The sequence below is a fragment of the Chaetodon auriga genome, chromosome 21 (assembly GCF_051107435.1).
Source record: "Chaetodon auriga isolate fChaAug3 chromosome 21, fChaAug3.hap1, whole genome shotgun sequence".
In the NCBI taxonomy this organism is placed as follows: domain Eukaryota; kingdom Metazoa; phylum Chordata; class Actinopteri; order Chaetodontiformes; family Chaetodontidae; genus Chaetodon; species Chaetodon auriga.
Window position 1 is genome coordinate 3,549,403 of NC_135094.1, and position 23,796 is coordinate 3,573,198.

The 23,796-nt window shown below is 41.9% G+C and overlaps 1 protein-coding gene across 1 annotated transcript in view; it reads left to right on the forward strand.

Annotated features, from left to right (window-relative positions):
- Positions 1-2,248: 2,248 nt before the first annotated feature.
- The window catches only part of LOC143339916 (cadherin-18), a 146,123-nt gene continuing 124,575 nt past the window's right edge, over positions 2,249-23,796 (forward strand). Inside the window, exon 1 of the mRNA XM_076761472.1 lies at positions 2,249-2,339. The gene's annotated coding sequence lies outside the window, so the exon portion shown is untranslated. The remainder of the gene's footprint in view (positions 2,340-23,796) is intronic.

Sequence of the window (23,796 nt, forward strand, 5' to 3'; positions counted from 1 at the left end):
ATTATTGAGGCCTTATTATTACTTTCAAACATAGCAACCCATACTCCAAGCTACAATTTCTTAAGCACATTAACAGAGCACATTAAATTTTAATTTAACGGATGATAGACACTCAAACACGATCTTTAGCAACACAGAAGAACCAAAAGCAAAATTCAAGTCGTCACAAGATCCCGATATTTCATTTTGTCTCCATCCTCGCTCCTCATCAGCCACTGCTGAGGTGTCCTTGTGCTGCACTTCAGGGTGATCACTTGTCCATCACCCATAAAATATTGTGCTCTCACAGCTGAGTATTGCTGTGAGATGGAAGGCAGAGCCGTAACCCTCACAATGCAGTGCTATAATGCAGTGTTGAGTTTGCTGAAACACTCAATCAATGCAGGAAATGATTGCTTACCAGTTTATTTTATTCTACTGTATATTACAGCTTCCACACTGAGCACAATGGAGGCAGTGAAGCTGTATGATAATGCAATGTAATGTAACCAACACTGAAATGGAGGAAGAGAGTGGCTTCAAGTTGCAAAGCTCATAGCCTTTTGTCTGGGTCGGGCTGGAGCGGAGATGCATTTTATCTTTGATTTTGTGTTGATGGAGGTTTGAGTTGTAGTCGGTGCTGCTAAACAAAGCAAAATTAGTCTGAAATGGCTCCAAATCAAAACCAGTTTTTAAGAGAGTCTTATCAGTTTTCAGGACTGTGGGTGCAGACAGAGCCAGATGATGTTTGAGTGGGTTTTAATGGAAATTTACAGAAGGTGGCTGAGGGACTCACGGTTTATCAGATGTGTGCTGGAAAGCAGCAGAGGAGGATGAACTGAAGAATAAAGACCACACCAGAGAGTGGCACAGCTAAATTCTTACCTCTCAGAAGCTGGTGAGTAAATTAGCTAACCCGCAAAATTAAAGCTACACCAATCAGTGTTTTTGGGTCATATGTGATGTGGAAAGGGTCACTCGTAATGACGAACCCACTGAAAATGATGCCTTAACTTTGCAGTTCCCCTCAGCTCTATGGAGCAGTTGGCGTTTTTCAGCTCATTGTTATATCTTACTCCTCAGCACTAAACAGCTGACAGACAAAGTTAGCGATTTACTGGTCAACAAAGGGCATCATTTAGCAGCTAAAGAGACAGATAGTTCTCTCAGGGGTTGGTGGAGAACAAAAACAGAGCTGGAATAATGGACTTGCATATATGGATGAAAGCTAGTGTTGCTCATTGATTTCTGGATGTAACTAAGCAACTGTTTACCAACATATAATACATACCAACTTAATAATGTCAGTGTTATTAGCTCAGGGTGCCTTCCCAGAACTATGAACACATCTTTAAAGCATGTGCAAAAACAAGCCACGGGATGATCACCCGCTACACTACAGGGCTCTTTCACCACAGCTCTTAGAAGACTTTGGGGGAAGATTCTGTAAGAAGCTTGTCGGGCCACTTGAGGAGCATAATGGAAACAATAACTGAAAGAAAGGGATGGGTTTAAACCTTGTTTTAGTTGCAGAACATCAGAAGTAGCTGAGGAATAATCAGGAAGAGGCGGGGCAGCTGTGGCGAAATGAATCCAGGAGCTGTAATGTGATGCATGCGGCTTTGCCGTGACACGAGTACATGTCAACTGAGATAAATCAATACCCAGATTTAAGAAAGCCGTTGAAGATTTCTCATGTGTGAAACTCCGTAGGAACAAACTGATTCAGGGAGTCTGAATGAGAGGAGAAGAAATCATTCAAGACGTAGGGGTGGAATTCCAAAATGCAGTTGCCCTAAAGAATCTCAGGTATTGATTACCTGGTTAAGCAGAGGACTATTAGCTACAGTCAGAGTGTAAACTGATTAGACTCTGTATGTGTGTATGTGAGGAACAGAGGGAGACAGAGAGGCTGTTTGCTGAGTGTTTGAGCTGAAGAATAGATCCTCATACTATCTGTAACACTCCTGTGCTGCTTCTCATATAGCAAAACTCCCCCCCGCCTCCCCCCGCTACATCCCACCCCAGCCTCGGCAGATACCCTCTGCTCTGTTCGTTGCGCCGACCCAGCCCCTCGTTGGACTGTGCCATTTGATCCATGCAGAAGATGATTCACGCCCTGCGATCTGGGGAGTAAGGGCGGCAGAGGAATCCCTCTCCCCCCCCCAACACATCCATAATTCAGCATTTGCGCCTTCGTCCTCCTCCTCCGTCCCCCCCCCCCCTCCTCCTGTCTCCTTCCTCCCACTGCCTCTGCTGCTGCTACTCACTGCCGTGTGTACTTCCAGCACAGCATCCACAACCTGAGGTATCAGTCGTCTATAATCCAGCCATCTGGAACTCTACGTCAAGCTGCACAGGTAGGGTGAGAGCACAACAAAGTGCTGCTTTGCCTTCATGAGATTCAGAGTTTGTGGTGTGTGAAATGTATGCCGGCTGCATGCAGCTTTTAAAGTCTTGTGGCTGATTCGATTCCTAACTTACTGCATAATTCACCTTTTTTTTTTTTTTTTTGCAACTAGATAATTTCTGCAGGAAAGGGAAGTTGAAACTGAAATTGTTGCTATGGTAGCTTAGTGAAGCAGCCAGTGAATAAATAAATAAACAAACAAATAAGTCTGTGCTGATCTTAACACATCAGGGGGTACATTAGGAATTGTTGGAGCGCCGGTCGTTGGCATGCAATAAAGTTTAGCGTTCCCATGCGAGTCACTAATCCCACCATCCCCGCCGCGCACACACACACACACACCCACCCACCACCCACCCACACACACACACACACCATTCACCCATTCTGCAGGCGGCTCCACCTTCATCCACTCATAGAGCGAAATCATGTGAGCTCAATCACTGGAGTCCTGCTGGAGCTCAAAGGAAGCTGGACTGTGCTGCTTTGCCAAACAGAAGCAGGGTGAAACCCCACGATTTAATGTTTCATGACACGAGGACGTGCCCTGTGCAGACTGAGGCTTTACCGTGTGGCTTGATTTTCACATACATGCAGCAGCTGCATTGTACAGACGCTTTTGATCTGACATCTGTGTGTTTCGGATTCGGAAAAAGCATCTTGGGACTCGTTTTTTTGGTATATGGCATGTCTGTAAATGTAAATTCAAATGAGCTGTATGAGCTACTCTGTCTTTTTTTTCCCTGCAGAATGTGCTTGAGTGAAGACTTGTTGATGAAATATAGAACTTCAGAAAGCTGAAGAGGATTCTGGGTGCTTAATTACATAATATTTGTCTTACTCTACTTCTTTTTAAAGCCATTAATGTCAGGAAGGAGGGATGTTTTCAGGCTGAAAACGTCTGAGCGTTTAATTCAGAGGGAATTTCGGTGCAGGTGTCTGCCTCATTCACATGTACACGCAGAGCAATATGTGGCCACAGATTGATATGCGACCCCTGCCTGAGGGAAGTGAATTGATTTGATATACTGTGGCATACCTTTGTGTTATTTTTGTGTTGACTTTTTGGTTCATAATCCAGCAGGTGTAGAACAGGCTGCTGGAGAGAGCAGAAAGGAAAAGGGAGAGAGACAAAAAAAATGTGTAACATCTCAGTGAGACTGGCTGTTGATGTGCTGCTACATGAGAGGGAGTTGAGGTGCACTGAAGCCGAAGTCTGACGCAAGATTGTCAACACAGCTGGATTTCAAAGAGGCTGGTTCAGAGTGGGATACTGTTGAGGTTTTGCAATTGAGTCAGACAGGAAAAAAGTAGCTTGAACAGTGATGTTTACTGGGTAAAACAGCCCATGAGACAACAGATTTAACCACTCTGACGCTGTAATTGACTTGGACTCTTTCTCATATTAGCTTGACATGATCAAACACTTTCATTTCCTTGTTTTATGCGACATTTGTGCCTTCCCACGTTCACGCTCACTTTCACTGCTGGTGAACTGCTTTGTTAAAGGCAGAGGTTCTCATGCTTGTTGATAGATGATATGAATGTGACACAAGTAGCACAGTGGGAAAAATGTTACCTTGGCACGTGAGCTTTTAGAAAAAAGGTGCTTTGGTATGACAGTGGTGGCGTTGAGCTCTAGAAAATATGAAACGACATTAAAAGTATTTTTGTTTTGGCATCCGATGCCAACAAAAAAACAACAAAAATAAGGACTTTTTTCCCTTCTGGCAACAATCTTAGTGATAAGTTGTCACTGCCAAGCTGCTATTTTGTCATTACAGAGGTGTTTATGCACTGCTTATTCAACAGATCACCTGTCAATCAATCAGTGCAAGTGTCTTTTTAGCTTCTATTTTTTGTTGTTTTTCTGTAATGGGTCAATGCCAATTGGAAAAATGTTATTTCCTGTTATTTCAGCCACAGTATATTTATTTGATCAGTATTTTTAGCTTTAGCAGTCTGGGCTTTCGTGTTAGTGAGCTTCAGACTGATGTGTGCTTACATAAAATTAGCTCCTGACTTTGATGGAGCAAACACATTGTTTTCAGTGGGACGATAATGGGAAATGAACATCTGAGTAACAGCACAATGATGCAACGAAAGAATATCTTGGTTTGAAATACATCAGCCCATTTAATCTGCATCCTTTCTCTAACGACTGCTCTGCTGTACGTTACATTACATATGTTGTATAAGTTAAACTAAGTCGTTGATTTTGATGTCACAGTGCACAAACTGCTCGGTGAAAGTCCGGTTGGTGTGACCCATCCGTCCACCTCACCCGTCCTCCATATGCACACTTTGTCCCACTACGTCACCAGACTTCCCCCTTTGCTCCTCTCATAATTATTGCGGCCATTAGAGGGCGCCACCTAACAATAAGCATAAATATGGGTTGTAATAAGCTGTTTGCATGGTCTGATAATAGTCTGAGGGATGGCTACACAAGTCTGTGCTCGGGATTGCAGCCAAGTTATTTTGATTACCAACAAACTGCTGCTGCTAGCAGTTACTGTTCATCCCAATGTTTTTCCTCCAATGAGAACGCTGAAAAGAAGCCATTGTTCATGCATTCACTGACTGGACCTCTTGCCCTTGTGAATATTTACTGCTCTCTCTCAGTGGCAAACGTGGAAGTAGTGTGATGTTACCCTGCGGCAAAAAGTCCAAGGGCTGCTTGTCCGTGTGGGTGTTTTCATATACCGACTTTTGGTATAACATCACAACACCTGGCAGGAAATTTGTAAACAGCGCAGTGTGACTGACTTGCAGGGCTGCACAGTCCATTGTTTAGATTAGGGAGGTGTGCATGTCGCCTTCACCCGAGGCCTCTGTGACCCTCAGTTATTTAAAACACCTATCTTTGCATCGGCCTGCAGTGGCATTCACATGTCCTTGCAGAAGCGCAGCTCCAGCTTGAGGCTATCACAGGACTGGAGGCTGTCCTCTTCATGCCATCTCCCACAACAGTAAAGGCTGGTTGCTTTTAAAGGGCTATTGATTGGCAGAAAATTAAAATAATATTCCTAATTGTATTTTCATTAGTGTATAATCACCTGAAAATAAGAATCGTTGTGTTTTTGTTAGCTCAGAATGAGTTCTTTATGTCTAGACAGAGAGCTGATCCTCTTCCACACTTCCACCAAACACTGGCTCTAGCAACTATAGCCACCATAGGCTCTTCTACCGGCTTGGAAGGGGAGGGTGAGGGAAGGGGCATTAGCTGGCTGCTGTCTGCAACCTCACCACTAAATCGCCACTAAGTCCTACACGCAGACCATTAAACACGACCATGATCTTTCCTTAACCTTTACTGTGTGGTTTTAGTTGTCTAAACTTAAGCAGACCTCATCCACTGGGTTCACATCTTTCACAGTAACAGACCACAGGCTGTTAGAATAGACACAGTAACATGCTCAATCATCATCACCGACACTGGAGCCCCTAATTGCTGAGTCCTCAGTCTCTTCCTCCACTTCCTCCACCCAAATGACTGTACCCGCCCTTCATCCATCACCACATACTTCAAATCCTCTGATGACACTGCCATACTCTCCCTACTCAAAGGCAGTAAATTCACACAATGGTGCACTGATAATGACCTGCAGCTTAACATGGACAAAACAAAAGAACTGGTCATCAGGACATCAACAATCAATCAAAACTCCTCCTCCATCTATTGCACGACAGTTGAGCAGCTGAGCAGCTTCAAATAAGACAGATTATAGACAATAAACTCACTTTTGATCAATACATCACGTCTATCCTTGCCAGCAAGGGCTCCTCTGTGAACATGTTAGCCGTAAACTGTCTGTTGGCTCTGATCACCCCCTCAATTACTTCCATCTGGTGGGACATACAGGACTTTAAAGTGGAGGCGAGCTCACTGAAGAAGCTGCCTCCACTGACACTGCTGCGAGCAGGGATGTGTGAATGTGGACATGAACATTTTATGTATGGTCTATGTGTGTATGTTCGTGTGTGTCTGTATGTTTCTGTGTTGTACAGGACGCGAAAACAAATATCAGAATGAACAAACATGCATTGTTGCACCAAAACATATTCTGCTTTACTTAATCAGACGTCTACAAATTGTTATATCTTGACCTTGCACAATTGCATCCAGGCCACAAGAGGTTCAGGAAATTTCATTATGGGAATGAAACACAGAGGCCGAGGCGTAATTCATTAATAATAAACGTGATGCTGCTCTTGTTTGAATAGGGCTATTAGCGACGGATGGTCCGCATCTGGGTTTCAGAGTTAACAGGATTTCATTGTTGCACTTTCCATATAGCTGTTGATTAAAAAGGCCTCCAGCAGATATGTGTGATTACCCAGCTGCTACCTGATACTGGAATACAATAAGCATAATGGTGGCCAAATGACTTTGATTCTTTTTTTTTTTTTTCTTCTTTTGTTCACGTCGCAAGCTGAAGTCTGCTTGACACTGAGGTTTAAATGAGGTCAAAATGAAACATTCATAGCTTCAAAACTCAAGTGAAATTTCAAAGCAATGCAAGATATGTTTGCATTCACGATTTTTACAGTATTCCTCAAAAATCAACCATCTTTCATTAATGTTTTAGTCATTAATTGGTCACATAGATTATATTTGGTCACTGAAGGCCAAATGAATGTTTTTGTCTTTTCCACGCAGACTTTCGCTCTCAGTCTGTGCACAATAGATTCCTTTCAGATGATAAAGCTGCCAAAGTGTTTTTCTTCTGACATGTCAAACTGCTTTCAGAAGAACTCAAATCTCCATTGTAAAGCCTGGCTGATGAATGTCTGACTCACCTTATTTTTAACACAATGATTTCTATGGGTCTCTTTCAGATGTAGTTTTAGAAATAAAAAAACATGCTGGTCAAAACGTTCTTTACTTTCAGCTGCCTGGTGTAGATTTATTCAAGTGTTCATCGACTTCTGCTGAAGGGGTAGAAGTGATTATACCATAATCATAGCAGGCCTAGTGTAAGATAGAAAGACTCAAGTTGTGATTATTTGCTCATATGCATTGTGATAACAGCTGCTTGTGACGTCAGTACTCGGATTCAGCCCTTCACTGTGAGATAGTCCTCAAATACCTACATTTTAAGTGAACATTAATCAACATTAGTAATTATGTTTACATCAATAACTACCTCTGCTCTTTGCCAATATCCAAACCTGCCCCTGGCAGTCTAGTATTGAATATAAATATCTATATTTGAACAATGCAAAAAGCAAAACAAGTCAGAAAAGTGTGCAGCCCTGCACTGTTTTCCACCTTTGAGGTTTTGCTTGCTTGAGGAGCAGATTTAAAAAAAAAAAAAAAAAAGTCTCCCGGAGGATCATCGTGGCACCGAATCATCGCAGTGTGTCTGGGGAAGTGCCCTTTAAAAGATTACTTTGATGGCATTTTTTCATCATTAGTCAGCTGGAAGTGAAAAGACAGAAAAGATGTGTGAGGGGGTGTAACAAAGCGTCGACGGTTCCAGGCAAACCAGAGACGCTGCCTTTGCTTTGTAAACACCTTCCCCAGCTGAACCTCGCTGATTCATATGTCTGTTCTATTTTAGGGGTTATAATCATCCGCCTGGTAATGAACACCAGGTTGTTTCAGTCAGTTTTTAAACCAGACTCCACACATTAAGAATATATAGACATGACTTGTGAACATCTGTTTCCATTTCTGAGGAAATGCACCTTGCTTATTATTCTGCTGCGATGCGTTCACGGCCGGGCAAATCGACCTCTGATATTTACAGGCTGTGGCCTGTTTGGTCTGATTTCATTGATCTCCATTGATTCATTCCACATGGGGCGCCTCTTAGAGTGTGTTTACTTTGATCAATGGGTCTAATGGGTAAATACAAATTTCTGCTATCTTTCTCCTACTTAAGCCAGTCCATACTAATCTCCTCGTATGGTCTGAAGCTGATAAGATATTGCTAAGATACTAATTGCTCAGGTCTAGAGGGTAATTCTCTTCTCTTCTCTTCTTTCTGTTCCTTCTGTTCTTTCTTTCTTGCCACTTTAGTGTCAGCTCATTTCTCCTTATGAAGATGGACACCAGAAGATGATTCTCTTAAAGATTTCAGAGAAAGGTAGTCTGCCATGGGGACAGATTGGCTCGGTCTGGCAGATGTTCTGCATGAGCACTTTGGTTGGGAAAATCACAGTTTAATGACACTGAAGGCTGTGACGTCCCAGTGAGGCCAGAGCAGTGGATGCTGTTTGCAAGCAGCCCTGTGGTGGCACTGTTTTTCTATGGGACAGATTCCTCATATCTCCACTCAGCTGCTGGGTAAAAGCACAAAGCAAAAGCGAGAGTGATATCTAAATATCCACAGAGAGGGAGAGAAGGAGGCAAATGCTGTTGTCTCAAGAGTGTAAACATAATGGGATGCAAATATTTTGATCTCAGCCTGTTCATTTGATTAACATTTCAGAAAAAAACATTCAAACATTGACAGATTGGGCTCATCCATAAACACATGTGCCGCAAAGCTGTGTCGAGTTTTTACAGCACGAGAGTGGCTGCTGCAAGTTGAACATCAACTCTGGCGTCACAGCTTAGCGTGACGCTTTAAAATACTCCAGCTCGTCAGGGATTTGATTAAAGAGCAAACTGTACACGGTAACACAGATTTGGTGATAAAGCAGCGATCCATTTCAACATCATTTAATTTGGAGCTGGTAACAGTGACAGAAGGGAACGAAAGTGCACGTGAGTTAAATACATTCATGATGCAGTTTCACTTCTTTCTGGAATTAAGACCAGCCAACACTGGAACATGAAGAAGCCTCTTAAAAATGGAGTTAATTATTATTAGGCACATGTTAAACCAACATTTTTTAAAAAAACTCATCTGTTATGGTGGACACGTCATATTTGCACCATCTCAGTTACATCACATGCAGATTTAAGATTCCTAAGTGAGGCCACACAAGAAACGCATTCACCCATTTTTCAGAAACTGCTCTGGGTAAAGCCTCTCGTTAAATAGCACACGCGTGCACTGCGCTTATTTTTATACGCTGAAAAAGAAGAAGAGGGTGAGCACATGGTACTTAACCCTGTCTCGCAGACATAAAAGCTGTCATGATAGGCCCAGACAGCATAAGGTGATTTTACATATACCACTGACATCTCAAATGCTGCACTGGTGAGATAAAGTCTCCGTTTAAATTGCCTCCAATTCTGAATTAGCTCTGAATCTAATAACTACTTCCATGATTTCTTTTCTCCACATGAGAAAAGCCATTATCCCGTATCAGCACAGCATGTCAGCAATATTGCCAGCTGCAGCAATGCACCAGTTTGGTATGAGGTCAGGGACTTTTGACAGCATCTGGGCTTGTCAGCTATCAGTCTACTCTTTTTAAAGATTAAAAGGACCCACAGGCACATTTTCAGACCTCTCTCTGGCCCCAAAACGGGGCAGAGTGCAGCAAACAACAAGAGCAGCAGTTACAGTACGTGTGTGACCTAATTTTATCATAATCTGCCCGGCACCGAGCCGCTTCCCACAAGGTGTCATGGAAAAGCTGCGTTTGTGAACGTGGAGACTGAAAGGCTGTCACACTGGAGGTGTGATGCAAACACTGCTCGTCTTAAGTTATTTTCTCTTGTCTTGAAGCCTTACTCTCCTCAACACAAGCGCTGAGTGTCACTTGTTTCTGAGGCAATTTAACTTGTGTAAAGAGTTCTCGCGGATCGATTAGAGTCTCGAAACGAGTGGAGTGGCCTGCCTTGTATCAAGATATTGACACAAAATAAATCACTGCATTGTAAAAAATGAAAGTGCCTGTTTTCCACTTAAGAAGAACACTTTTTTTTTCTTTTTTTTTTACGGGAGGAGAATGATCTGCTTTGATTTCCCTTGTTTCAAGAGTCCGATGCTCTCTGGCAGAGGGAAATTGTATTTAAAGTATCAGACAGTTTGTCTTTTTTTCACCCAACCTATTCCTTACTTCACCAAAAGTCACAAAAAAACACAACTCTATTATTTGAAAAAGCACCAAAAATGGCAGAAATGTGTCACAATTGAAATTAATGCACTTCTCACTGCTAACAATTCTAAATTTCATGTAACTTTGTGCTTAATCTGATCTAATCTGAAGTTATGCTTCTATGTTATTCTATCAATATATTGTGAAATTATACAAACTGAACACTGTATGTAACTGTGATGACTGGAAGCAGTTGAGTAACTTGGATTTAAAAAATAACACCCATGAAATCAACATCACATCAGGCTCATCTTGAGAGTAACTCAGATTAAAGTGTTAAACATGCTGCCATGGACAGTGTCATAACAGTGTTAGAGAGCTAAGAAAGAACTGACTCTTACATGGCCAATTTATCATTATTTTTTATTTTCGACAACCACAACTCAGGTAATTTCACAGGACTGCTGCTACAAATCAGCCCAAAATGGCCTTGAGTAGGTGGCGGGAGATGCATATTCACCGCCAGTGTGGAGGTACAGTCTTTAGCCATGACCTATTCTTCTTGGCCAATGGGAAAGAGAAGTGTGCCAGCATGATTAATGGTCATGATTACCTACTCAGAAAATGTGGTTTTCTGGCCCAGCAGCTTCACTTTTATGACTTAAACCTGGGGCAAGATGCTTCATCATGCAGGCTAAGATGCATACAGACCTCACAGACGGAGTGTTGTGATGACCAAACATATCACTGTTAAAGTGTTTACCATCCACTGTTGGGATAGGAAGGTAAAGTCCTGCGTGGATTGTAATGTAGACATCTGTGCTGAAGTTTAACATCAGTATTGGCCTCGGGAGTTTGTAGCCGGTGCAGGACCGCTGCTAAATTTCAATTCTGCTGTGTGCTTGTGGGTGTATATGAGAACAAAACAGACTAATTGTATTACAGATTGTACTGAGCGAATCAACAAGAGCAGGGAAGCACTCTGAGGTTAAAATGTTTCTAAAATCTCCCCCAACACCTGATCTGAATCTAGAGTGGCTGCTCCATATTATAGAGAAGCTGCTGACCAAATAATCCCAGAGAGCCTCAAGGGTTTAATTGACGAAACCACAAGATTGATACTATGCGTTCACCAAACGCCCCTCTGAGTGTGTACACAGGCATAAAAGCCCGTGCATATGTAGGAGCTTTTGTGTCTGTTTGTGCTTGCTTCTGCAGCGCTCGTGTGCTAAGGAGCTCCCAGACGACACTCCCTGATCATTAACCTAAAGTTAATTTCTGTCACAAACACCACCGCGGCCCTCATTATGACTCAGCACTACTCCATATCTCGCGACTGAGCTTCAAAGGTTAGCCCCTCTTAAAGGTTACAGCTCCCTGTGACATTTCCCTTGATGACTTATTTGGCCCTTTGTTTTTGATAAATATCAACTTACTTGTTGTTGCCACTTGGAATTACTTACTCATTAAGCCATAAGAGAATTTGTCCGGGCTTAAAAACCATTAAAGAGGAAAACAGACCTGTGATTCATCGAAGGTGTAACTGAGCATGCTCCTGACTGGGCCATGGATGACGTTTGTCAGCCTCTGTCAAAAATGAGGGAATTTCTCCGGTGTCAACATCTGACGATGCCATTTGACATGAATATTAAAGTCACATTAATTAGAGTGGATAACAGAAACATCAAATACAGAGGAGATATATAAAATTCACTCTTGTAATCTTTCATGTGCTTTGTTTGGCTGGGGAGCAAAATTTCTTGTGGCACTCACACCATCATCCATCACTGAGCAGCTGAAAATATTAGAGCGGCTGAGGTTGTTCCAACAGTACAGACAGAGAGTTTTGAAAGTGAGAAATCTCGGCTCCTGGCTCGATAGCAGTTAATTCACTACTACTGATCAACAACCCTATCAAACCCTGCGGATATATCATGGTCATTTTTGTAAAACAGGACTTTAAAATCTTACTTATTGCACCTTTAGCACCTTTACATGTGTCAGGAGGCCCCATTATATCTGTCAGTTGAGGTTTATGTGCATAAAATGCAGCTGCAAATTCACAGAGACAAACAGCAATCCTATCTCCAAACGCAGAGGCACAGGACCTGGCACAGGATCTGGCAGCTGATTGAAACTGTGGCTCAGATGTGGTAAGGCCTGATTTAGCTAAGAGTTGCAACAACCCCTTAAACATCACATTCAGGAACTAACCAGAAACCACCTAAATCCCACAGATTTAATAATAATACATTTGGCTGTCAATGATTTTCCCCACGAATACAACATTTATTATAAATGAAATGTATTCGACTCAGACTGCTGCTCAGTCTGCAGTACTCATAGAGGGACACAGAAGCACCTGGAGCACAGAACAGAGCACATGTAACACTTACAAACAACTGTTTTTGCTAGCTTACCTTTAGCTAAAAGTTATTGTGAGAGCCTGCCAAGAAAACTTGGATGGACAGCCATCGAGTCAAAACTCATTACATCATCAGCAGACATAGGAAAGCTGCATGTGTGTGTGTGTGTGTGTGTGTGTGTGTGTGTGTGTGTGAAGAAGCATTTCTTAACTTTTGCCCTCAAACCCTCCTGCCCAAGAACAGGTCACACAACAATAACACAACAGCATCACCGAGATAGAACAGTGGGGAATGACAGCTGGTCTTCGAGTAGCCGCTCCATCAGTGGCTGGAATGTAGTTGGAGCATTGCATAAGCCATATGCTGTCCTCTGAAACTCAAAAGGGCCAAAAAGGGTGCAGTTTTCATTTTGTGCTTTTCTGTGACTGGGGCATGATGGTAACCACTGGCCAAATCTATGGTGGAAAACAACTGGGCTTCTGACAGTGCATCAGACTCCTCAGTTCTTGGAAGGAGAAAGGCATCCTTGTGTGTTTTGCCATTTCACAGTCTGTAGTGCACACAGATTCCCAGGCTGCCATCTGTCTTCCTCACCAGGACTCCAGGAGAGGCACAGGGGCTACAACTTTGCATTATAACATGGCTGTCTGACAAACTGATAAATGTGAGCCCGAACATGTCATAGTCAGAGGGGGGAATTCAGCCGAACCTTTGCCTGAAAGGGAGATCATCAAACAAGGGGGTGTCAGACATCACAAGGTTAGCACAAACCAAGTCCCAGCCAGAAGCTGCTGAAACTGACCAAACCTTTCTTTGGTCTGATTCTGTAGCTGTAACACAAGTGCAGCCCGACTCATGTGACAGAAGACACTCCATCTGGCAAACTTACAATCCGAGCTCGACTCAAAATCCTTTGGGGTGGCGATGGTGGAGAATGACATCTGTCTCGTCTACATTTACCACTGGCACACACACACACACACACACACGGTACCACTGGTGGCGGTGACCATCGCTGGTGAGATCAGCACACACTCAGGTTGGGACCAGCCATCCCTGAGGGGCATTGGTCTTCCTCCTCTGGGAATGAGTGAATTCTGTGCGGGTTCAGCCATTCCTCTGCTGACCGCTGCTGCCAGGAGGCTGACTGCTGCAGCTCAGCTTCGGCTTTAGTTGCTGCAGAGCCACTGGGGCAATGGAGTTTGTTGCCACCATGCGTGCGGTGTGCAGCCCCCACCGGCCATGTTGTGGTCTCACCCCTTGCTGTGCCAGAGGTTCATTGTGGCCTGCTGTTTGTTTTCAATTTCTCACTCCTTTGAACAAAGTGAGCATATTCCAGTAGCGCCACTCGGCAGAATGGCTCAGACAGACAGTGGGATGTTTAGACTAAAGATTAGAGACAAGGGATTTCTGTCTTAAATCCTTGCACTGGGAGAAATGAATCATATGCTCTTGTGCAAGGCACGTGTCCCCAAAGTGCTGTGGTGGAGCTGCTCAGTGGCCTCAAGCACTGTAGACTGCAGTGTGTAAGACTGTGGTTTTACTAAAGAGCTTAGAAGTACAGTGCATGTGTGATTGTGATGCAGGGCAATGCTGGAAAACAAGAGTGCATACTCAGCAAACCTTCCCCAGATTAATAAATATCATTGTGTGGGGGTATTTAATTCTTGAGCCCATGCTGCTCGATGCAGTCTGCGTTGCTCTGAGCCACATTGGTGTTTAAATTGATGGTCTGGAAATGTATTTGTTTTTCACGCAGCAGATTAAAACCACACAGCGAAACATTGTAGGACAAATCAAAGCCAAGCCGGTTAATTTAGCACTTTTTGATCATTTCGAAATCAGAAAAATACACTGAATAATGTACGCTGAAAAACATCAGAAATGGCTGTGTAGACAGATAATTTTGTACAATTTGTACTGTATGTAAATATACAGCACAATAGCAACTTTCTTTATGAAAGCTAAAAACACCTTATTAATTTTCCTATAATACAGACTGTAAAGGTCTTGAAAATTCAATGAAAACTGTAGCAAGATGTATGAGACATAAATTATTTGACTGATATAACTGGTGAAAACCTCATTTAGACAAGCACCCATTTTGCAGACCAAACTTAAATAAATTGTCAGTTCTTTACATTCACTGCTGATGGAGCGTTTACTCATGCATGAGATTATACCGTAATCACCATTTTATTTATGACCCACTCTCTAAAGCAGCAGTTAAAGTGTAGCCCACACACATCATTGACTACATGGAGGTATGTCTGAGCAGGTTTTGTGGTTGTGAGCATGTGTGATGGTGAGCACGATGATGTGGAAAAAGTGAACATGATGCTTTAATGTACAGGAACCCCTGGAGCATCTGTCCCGCAGTGTGTCTGTTTGAACGATACTACATTGACCGTGAAGTTCGAGTCTGTTGTTATGGCTTCGCTGCTGCGTCTCCAATCCCCCTCACAGAACATGTAAGTGTTTTACTGCACCATGAAGAATGTTTAGGACACCCTATTCATTTATGCTATGATGTCAGAACAATTGCATACTGTACTGAATCCATTTAGCCATTTGGTAAGAAATCAAATAGCTCAAGAACGTCAGCATAGCTGCCCCCGTCTTTAGTGTGCTTGAGTAATGAGTAATCATCCATCCATTGACTTTAGAGACCACATATCCCCGAAGTTGGTGAGTGGCATGGTGAACCCTCAGATCTGGAATTTCCAGTTCACGTAACCTGCAAGACCTTGGTGTGGGAAGAAACTGGACCGAGCAAAAAGGAATAGAAAAGGAAAAAAAGACTTCTTTGACTGCTACGATCGCTAACTGATGCAAACACTGCCAGTGATTCGTGCTCGTTTTGTCCAGGCTTCTTCAATTTGCTTTACTTATTCATTGCTGTTGTCACTTTTTTTCTGGTATGAACTCACTGCATCTCAAATCCCAGCTAGAATTCGTATGTAATACTGGATTGAGACACAGTTTAAGTCTTGCTTCCCCTCTCTCTCTCCGTGGTGCTGAAACATTCAAACCCTGTGTGAGGTTGAATAGTAAAAAAAAAAAAAAAAAAAAAATGTTCTATGTCTTTTCCTTGAGCCTTATGGAAAACGACATGCGGTCAAGGACAGATGTGAAGGAGAATTCAGAAGCACTTAGGAAAAGACTACTGCGGCACTGCACTCAAGGAAGTGTCCTGTATCCTCACTGCGCTTTATTATCATAAACTATGATGAACATGGGTCATGGGTCACATCTCCAGCCCATGCCCAGACGCCGTCTCTCCCTCTTCATCTCCTTGCAGTTCTCATTCAGTAGTTTCATATTATTTGCTGTGTTGCTGCTGACACAAGTATACAGGTGTTCAAGTTTGCTATCTTCTGTAGTGCAAATCTTTCTCAAATTAGTGTGATCGTATCAAAAATAACTAATTTAATGCAAGATAGGCATAAACATGTTTGGCCAACAAATCCAATACTCTGCATATCTGCATCATTCTTAAAGTTTAAAAAAAAAAAAAAAATCACCTGGCTAAAGATGTTGCTTTTGCTTCTGCGTTATGGTTAATATGCTGATCATGCTATAATTATGAGCCTATGCATATAATAGCTGAAGAACCACCACACGACTCAATAAGCACCCTGAAATGCCGACTTGATTGTGCTTTGAAGTAGTGATGTCTGTTACAGGCTGTGGATGTGTAATGTGACATGTTGATCGATTGTTTTCGTGAATGGCTGAATGGTGCGTCGCTTTAAATGTTGCTGCTGCAAGCAACTGTGGGACGACATTATCTCCTTTCCTTTTGTAAATGATGGCCCGGTGTTTCCTATGCTTAAGGAGATAAGAAAGAAAGTATTGGAGCACCTTTCCTTAGCTTTTAGAGAATTCAAACAGCTGTTATCCTGGCTGCCACTTGGATACTTCAGGGTCATTTCACTCAGTTTGGAACCTTCCAAAGCCAAAAAGACTATTTGACCATGTGTCCCTCCATGTTTCTCTACCCATGTTGTACCCATGAACAATTCAGAAAGTCTCTCTGTGTCTCTATCCATGGTTCTGAAACATTCAGGTCGAGTCTTTCCATGTGTCTCTATCCATGGTGCTGAAACATTCAGGTCTAGTCTCGAGGTGTGTCTCTATCCATGGTGCTGAAACAGTGAGGTCCAGTCTGTCCGTGTGTCTCTATCCATGGTGCTGAAACATTCAGGTCCACATTCAGATGTGCTATTCATAAGACATTAGATTATCTAGATGTCGGACAAAGTAATTAGTGTATACCAGAATATTCAGTAAGATTGTTGTAGACATACGACAAACTGGAGAGATTTGAGTGTGGTGGGAGACCTCATAATTCTTCCTGCTTTGAGTAACTGCGTCTGTGCACAAGGCATCTGGAGCCTATGGGATTTCAAGACAATGTTTATGTTTCACATGCCTCCTGGAAACCAGTGGTAGAACAGAAATGTGCTTGACCGCCTGTGCACATCTTCAAACAATAAATATCTGATGTTAGCAGCAGAGTCACTCAAACTACTCATGTATGACAGCAAAGCTTGCTGTCAGGGTACGGTGGGGAACCGGTGTTTGTCAACGTTTAACAATGATGGATTTCATCTTTGAGGGAAAAGTCTCTACTTCATGAAAGATGAATGAAAGATGTTCTGTGAAACATATTCTGCTTCTAGTTCTGGGAATTACATCATGCATTATGTGACATATATGAACGTATATAGCTCAGCTTTTCGCTGGTCTCTTTGAATGAAGCATTTCTCATATTATTCATATAGGTAATTTAAACAGCACACCCACTAATCCAATTTGGCTTATGGAATAATGGGTTAAAAGTCCCTCTTTTCTTTAAAGCTAAATCCACTCTTAAATAACAAAAGAATATACAAATAAATAAATAAAGGCAGCAGCTTCCACTTGAAAGCCCTTTAAGTGGTAGTGGTAGCTTTGCCTTAATGAAGCAATAAATCTCTTGACAGGCACAATAGTACACAAGACAAAGCTCTGCATTCTATGAAATTAAATAAACCCATATTTAAACATTTGAAATAATAACGTTGATACACTGAAACTCAAAATATTATTGCCACTGGGAGTAAAATGCAAAAGAGGCCCCTCATGCAGAAATATTTCAGAAACACTGAGGACAGTATAGACTAACTGAAAACCAAAATGAAGCTCAGATACAAGTAAAACTTGACAAAACATTATAAATCAGGGGCACTGATAATGCCTCCTCCCTGCTCTGAAACCATCCTTTTAAGCTTTGGGGACCTGGGGTGGAAAATGAATGTGATGACCCACACTTTAATTATTTGGACATGAAATGGAGTCATTATTCGTGTGTCTCAGAAGAATGTCGAATGTCTGTGACAGGGATCCACACGTGAAAGTCAAGGTCACATTAGTCATGATTAACGATCAGTCTCAGGCACATTGATTTGTTGCCTTTGAATAGAAGCGTCTGTTAATGCTCAATGTTACATGACTATTACATTGTTTATTATTATTACAAATATCTGACAGATCCAAACTAGCTCGTGCACAAACATCTGATTTACTGGCTGTTGTTGCTAAACATAAGCGGTAAAATGATGGTCCCTTTATGACATCATTCAAAATCAACCATTTCCTACCTGAGGCACACTGAGGCTTGACTTCAGGGACTCAGGATGTACGTGATGACTCTGAGACAGAGGGTCTTTGTCAATTTGAATCATTTCCCAGTTCAGTGATTGCCCCCTTAAGTCTTTGAGCAGCCTAAATATTTCCCACTTTATTACTCATAAAGCACTGCCGATTGTATTACTCATATCTGGGCAGATTAGATTACGGTAAAGCCCTTTGACTCTATCACTGTTGATTTCCCCTGAGGCCATAGAACGAACTTTAATGAATCTCCATTTTTACCAAAACCCTTGCTGTGAGGTGCCTTAATTTGACATGCCATGGGCAATAAATGAGTCAAAAGCCCAGACATCTCAAATGACTAAAGGTGGCAGGTTTTGACCCGAGTCAGTAATTTCTGATTAAGTTCCATCAAGACGAAGTCTTTAATCAAAAAAATTGCCACAAGACATTTCAACATTTCAAGAAGTGACTCAGTGCATCGCTAAAGACTTGCAAGTGAGTTCTGTTGGTTTTTTGTTTCATTAGTGGACACTTTTAATCAGCGTAGAATCAGATTTCATTCATTTGGCAAGTGCAACAGGGGAACTCGGTCGAAGCACAGGCAGAGGTTGAACATGCAGGATGCATCAAACCTTCTATAAAAAGGCCACCTTTGACCACCAATCTACATTCAAGTATTCATCATTATGTGCCAAGTTTCTCCATCCTTTGTTTTCTTCATGCAGCTGATTTAGAGAGACATTTGCACATCTTTTGTTTTTGTTATGAATCGTGCACAATTCCCCCAAAATTACCCAGTTAATGTTGCAGTTGTTTAGTTTTGGGAAAGCTCTGGCCGTGTTTAAAAAGCACTTTCCTTTAAAATAAAAGTCTCACTCACAGTAGAAGATTTCTTCGCATTAACTTGGGTTGTCAGACTCGAAGGCCAACTTATCCGTCCCCCTCAGTAGATTCCTACTTGTGCATCCACCACATAATCCTTTCATTGTGGGGAAATTTATTCCTCTTACTTACTTATTCCTCTCACTTATTTGCATTTTCAGACTGTGCTCATTTCACGCTGTCCTCTAACAAACGAGCATTTGCCTTGCACCACATATTTGTATCATACAATATTTATGTCTGGCACGAAGCTGGTGATTGCTGGAGGAAATTCCCAAGGTCCCCAGTAGCCATCATTCATTATCAAGCACATTTCCATCACACATGCTCAGAAAGGGGGATAGTTTTTTTTTGTAACATCTGTTCCTCAGACATGGTGGCTCTGACCCTTTGGCTCCTTCCCTTTGCTAGTTGCTTGATGGTGATAGGGAAATTCAAGCTTATTAGAATCAGCTGCTTTGGTTAACAGCACTGACTTATTCTTTAAATGTAAAATGCAAATGTAGGAGTACCGGAACTGAAATCTAATCAAATAGACAGCAGTGACCTGACATTATTCTTCAACATGATGCAACTTGGTTGCAATGAGAGTTAAAATTCAGCATGTCTGACGCAGGGATTAAGTCAGCACTGCATGAACCATCAATAGCCGCTTCTCCGCTGACCTCCACGCTGCACTGTTTACGTCGTAATTGGACAAGCTTCAATAAATATTTAGTGCTAAAGTTGCAGATCAAAATCTGTAAATTATGTAGGTGTAGCGTGGTCCTCGCTATCCTCTCTGCCAAACATTTGTGGTTTAATACATCATTCTTTTGACGTATGAATTGGACTTCTGTTTGAATGCGCACCCTGCATCATTGCACAAAGGATTGCATTATCAAATCCTGTTGGTAAATTCCATGCTTCCCAAAATACTTTACTGTCAGACGGCTGATGTCACAGACAGCCTTCCCTTTTTAAATATAACATTTTGGACAATTTGCTCAAGCTCTTGTCAACAGTAGATCCAATAAGCTTTTCTGTACCATCACTGTCAAAGCCAAAGAACCATGGAAGCAGATATGTTCATGTATATATTCAATTCAGTGCTCATATGTCTAAATAACAGCAAGGAAGAAACACGAAGAGGCGTTTTGAATTCTTATGCAACAATGACTTTATCTATATTTAATTCTCAATTTCATCTCTGGAGATTGCAGTTCAATCATCCTGACCTTGGAACAGCTTGAAGCCAGACACATTAGAGAAGAATATCTATGATTAGCAGACGGCAAAATAAGGATGCATTTTAATGACGTCAGTTAGTCACTTCTGGCTGCTGACCGGTGTTTGCTGATCACACCCGCTGTGACCTCAGAGAAGATAAATACGTGATAGTTGCAGGCGTATGTTTTAACTTTCAGGATGATGGACTGTCTTTCCTATATTCTACCCACTCAAATATGAAACCTCACTGTAGTTTCCAGGGTGCTTCAATCCAATCTGATAACTTCATGGAAAATAATCATTTTACCAACTTTGGAGCCCGAGAATGTAGAATTGATTATTCTTTTTTTAGGCAGCGCATTTGTTTATCTCAATGGAGTAGGGACCGGTCACGGTGACAGCATGTCAATTTCAAGATCAATTGTTGCCTCCTTGCCTCTGGCCTTTGCATTGCATTAGCATAGTAATGACTTTTTGACCCTCCTTTTTAAAGTGGAGATCTACATTCCTAGTTGAGGAGACAAATGGCATACCTGAAAGTCATTTGTGGTCTGTAATGAATTATTCTCTACAGTACCCTTTGTATTCACACATCAAGCATCATAATTGACCATCCACTTATACTGTATAAACAAGCGTGAAGGCGGCCGTCTGAAAACGTCTTCCATTAACTGTGCATCCTTTTTTAAATTAACACTGTAGAACTGCTACTTACTAGAGCTGTTTTTAATCACTATTGTGAGTACACAGTGACATGTATCTGCATATATCTATATATCCACACTGTACTTGAAATGTGCAAGTGTTTTCCAGAGCCTCACAAACCATCAATTCACTATGAAAATTATATTTCCAGTGTTAATTGTATATATATATAAACATAATTGTATGTGTGCAGCCTACTGTACTAAAACTGTAAATGAATAAATGAAACTCTTGTTATTGTGTCATATGAACAATAATCATATCCCACATTATGACACCACAGAATCATATAAGCAAGATCCATTAGGCTGCATAAACGCTCCTGAAAAAATAATTTGACTATTTCGATTTTACGACCTTCATTTGATTTCAATGAAATTTCTAAATCACTGACAAGATACGTACGGTGTATTGAATACTGACTAAGTAATCCATCTCGCCTTCTTTTCCGGGCTTTTGAGATGAAGTTAGCAGGTTAAAACACGAGCACTGGACAGCCATTCCAAACATGATTCAGCGTAAACACTTCGATCTCCAAAACCATTTCCCCCTCCAGCAGAAGTGTTCTTCTTGGGGTGCTGTGGAGGCCCGCGGTGAAGAACCATGAACTGTGACGCTCCCAGTTTGCGTCTAGCTGAGAACCATTTTATTGGCATCTCTCTACTACTGGTTATCAAATAAAGGCATAAATGTCCTAAAAAAACCTCTTTTTTTATAGAAGAAGGACAAAAAAAATCCACATTGCTAGCATTCAGTCAGTTGCGACCTCATGCCTAGATGCCACCAAATCCTCCACAGTGGACCTTTAAGGACAGACAACACCCTCCTTCCATTACAACGCTACTGATGTGCTCTGTTAAGTGTAAACATCTGCAGCTGCATGAATCCTAAAGCAAAATGTTCCCTGGATTAAAGAAAAAAACACAGGCTGATATTTTATACCAGGGATTTGGTGGATTGAATGTGTCCCTTTAGCAGCCATGTTTTATCTGCAGCATAAGAGTTTCATTCAGTCATTGCAAACATGCTGATGGTCGCGATTGAAATCCCTTGATGCAGAACATTTCAAGCAATTACTAAACACCTTAAGGAAAATGCTGCCTTTAGATGTATTTTAATCCGCATGTACATGCTTTGCTGCTGCCCTTAAATAATATGTACTGTCTAGTGGGAGCTATAATGGAAGGCAGGGGCAGTTTGTATAGTTTGTCGCTTGAAAAGAAACGCTGGCTGAGAACAGAGAAGAGGGACCCTAATTAAAAAAAATAAAATAATAAATAAGCCGATCGCCTATTCACAGATGGCTGAAAGCCTGCCATGCAAGATGTCCCTCAGGATAGAAACTTGTCTTTGCTGCCAGGCAGATATTTGGCATTTTAAAAACTTTCAACAAGCCTCATTTGCTCTCATGCCATCCTGCACTCATATCACATAACTGTACAGCCATGGCTGGCGTAAGGTAAGTCCTGCCCTTGCATAAACAGTGCTTTCTGCCAGAAGATGTGCTCAGTAATGTGAAAAATTGTGACGAGAGGCGCTAAAAGAAGACATCTTAGTCAACAGCGTGAACATATGTGAGGATTTGACATGTATACACGTGCAGCAGTTTGATGGAAAGTATTCCTGCGGTGAGTAAAAGTACAAAGCAGCTCCAGAAATAAAGGCGTTCTCACTGCAGGTTAAACAGGTTCAAAGAGCCCAAGTCTCACAAAACACTTATATAATATCTTTATCAGCATATAATGACATATGCTATTGTTTCTTCAAAAGATAATCATTCATGTCACTGATTGACCGAACAAACAAGCCACACCTCTGATCATCCAATCCCAGCAGAGTTTGCTTTGGCTCAATAGCAGCAAAATGATTTCCCTGTAATTTAACAGCTTAACTGATTATCTGTCTTTACTTTGGTTCAGTGCGACATCACTATCTGACAGTGCATTGTCCTTTCCTGTGTGCTGCCTGTTGTCAGGAGCTGAAAGGAGACTGAAGCTGTATTTTCCAGCTGTCCAAAGATATCACCTTGTGTCACCTTAAACCAGAGCGACTGGCTGATTGATTTTTTTTTTCCTCTGACGAATCGATGCATTCTTATTCATCCAACCCTGGCAGACGTCGCACAGTTGTTTTAAGGAACTGTTCACCTCGGAATTGAAGTTCTGTCATCATCTGCTCGGTCTGATGTCAGTCGAATCTCCAGTGAAGTTTGTACGGCCACCAAACACGCAGTCTGCGGCAGATGACGAGCGATCTGAAGGGCCCTCAAGGACCCGGAGGCATCGTGTAATGTGTGTTTGCCTTTAAAACAAAATTACAGCTTCTCGACATCCAGTTTTCACCTTTTATTTCACGAACCAAACACTCAAATTTGAAATAAAGTTTTGGACAAAGTTTGGCTGCTCAGCACGAGCTCGCAGTGACTGTTGTGTGTTATTGGGACATGTGGATCGCACGATGCCTGGTCTCAAACACAGATTTTTACGTGCCATTTAAAGTCCTCAGTCTATCAGCCCACCAGTTTGCTGAACACATGCTAGATCTGGTGATGATGGGAATTTATGAATGAGGCCTTTTTGCCTTGTGAAGCAGAAGCCATGTGTGTTGTCCACAAAGGGTTGCTGTGCCTCTAAAGTACCTTATTAATGTCATCACACTGTT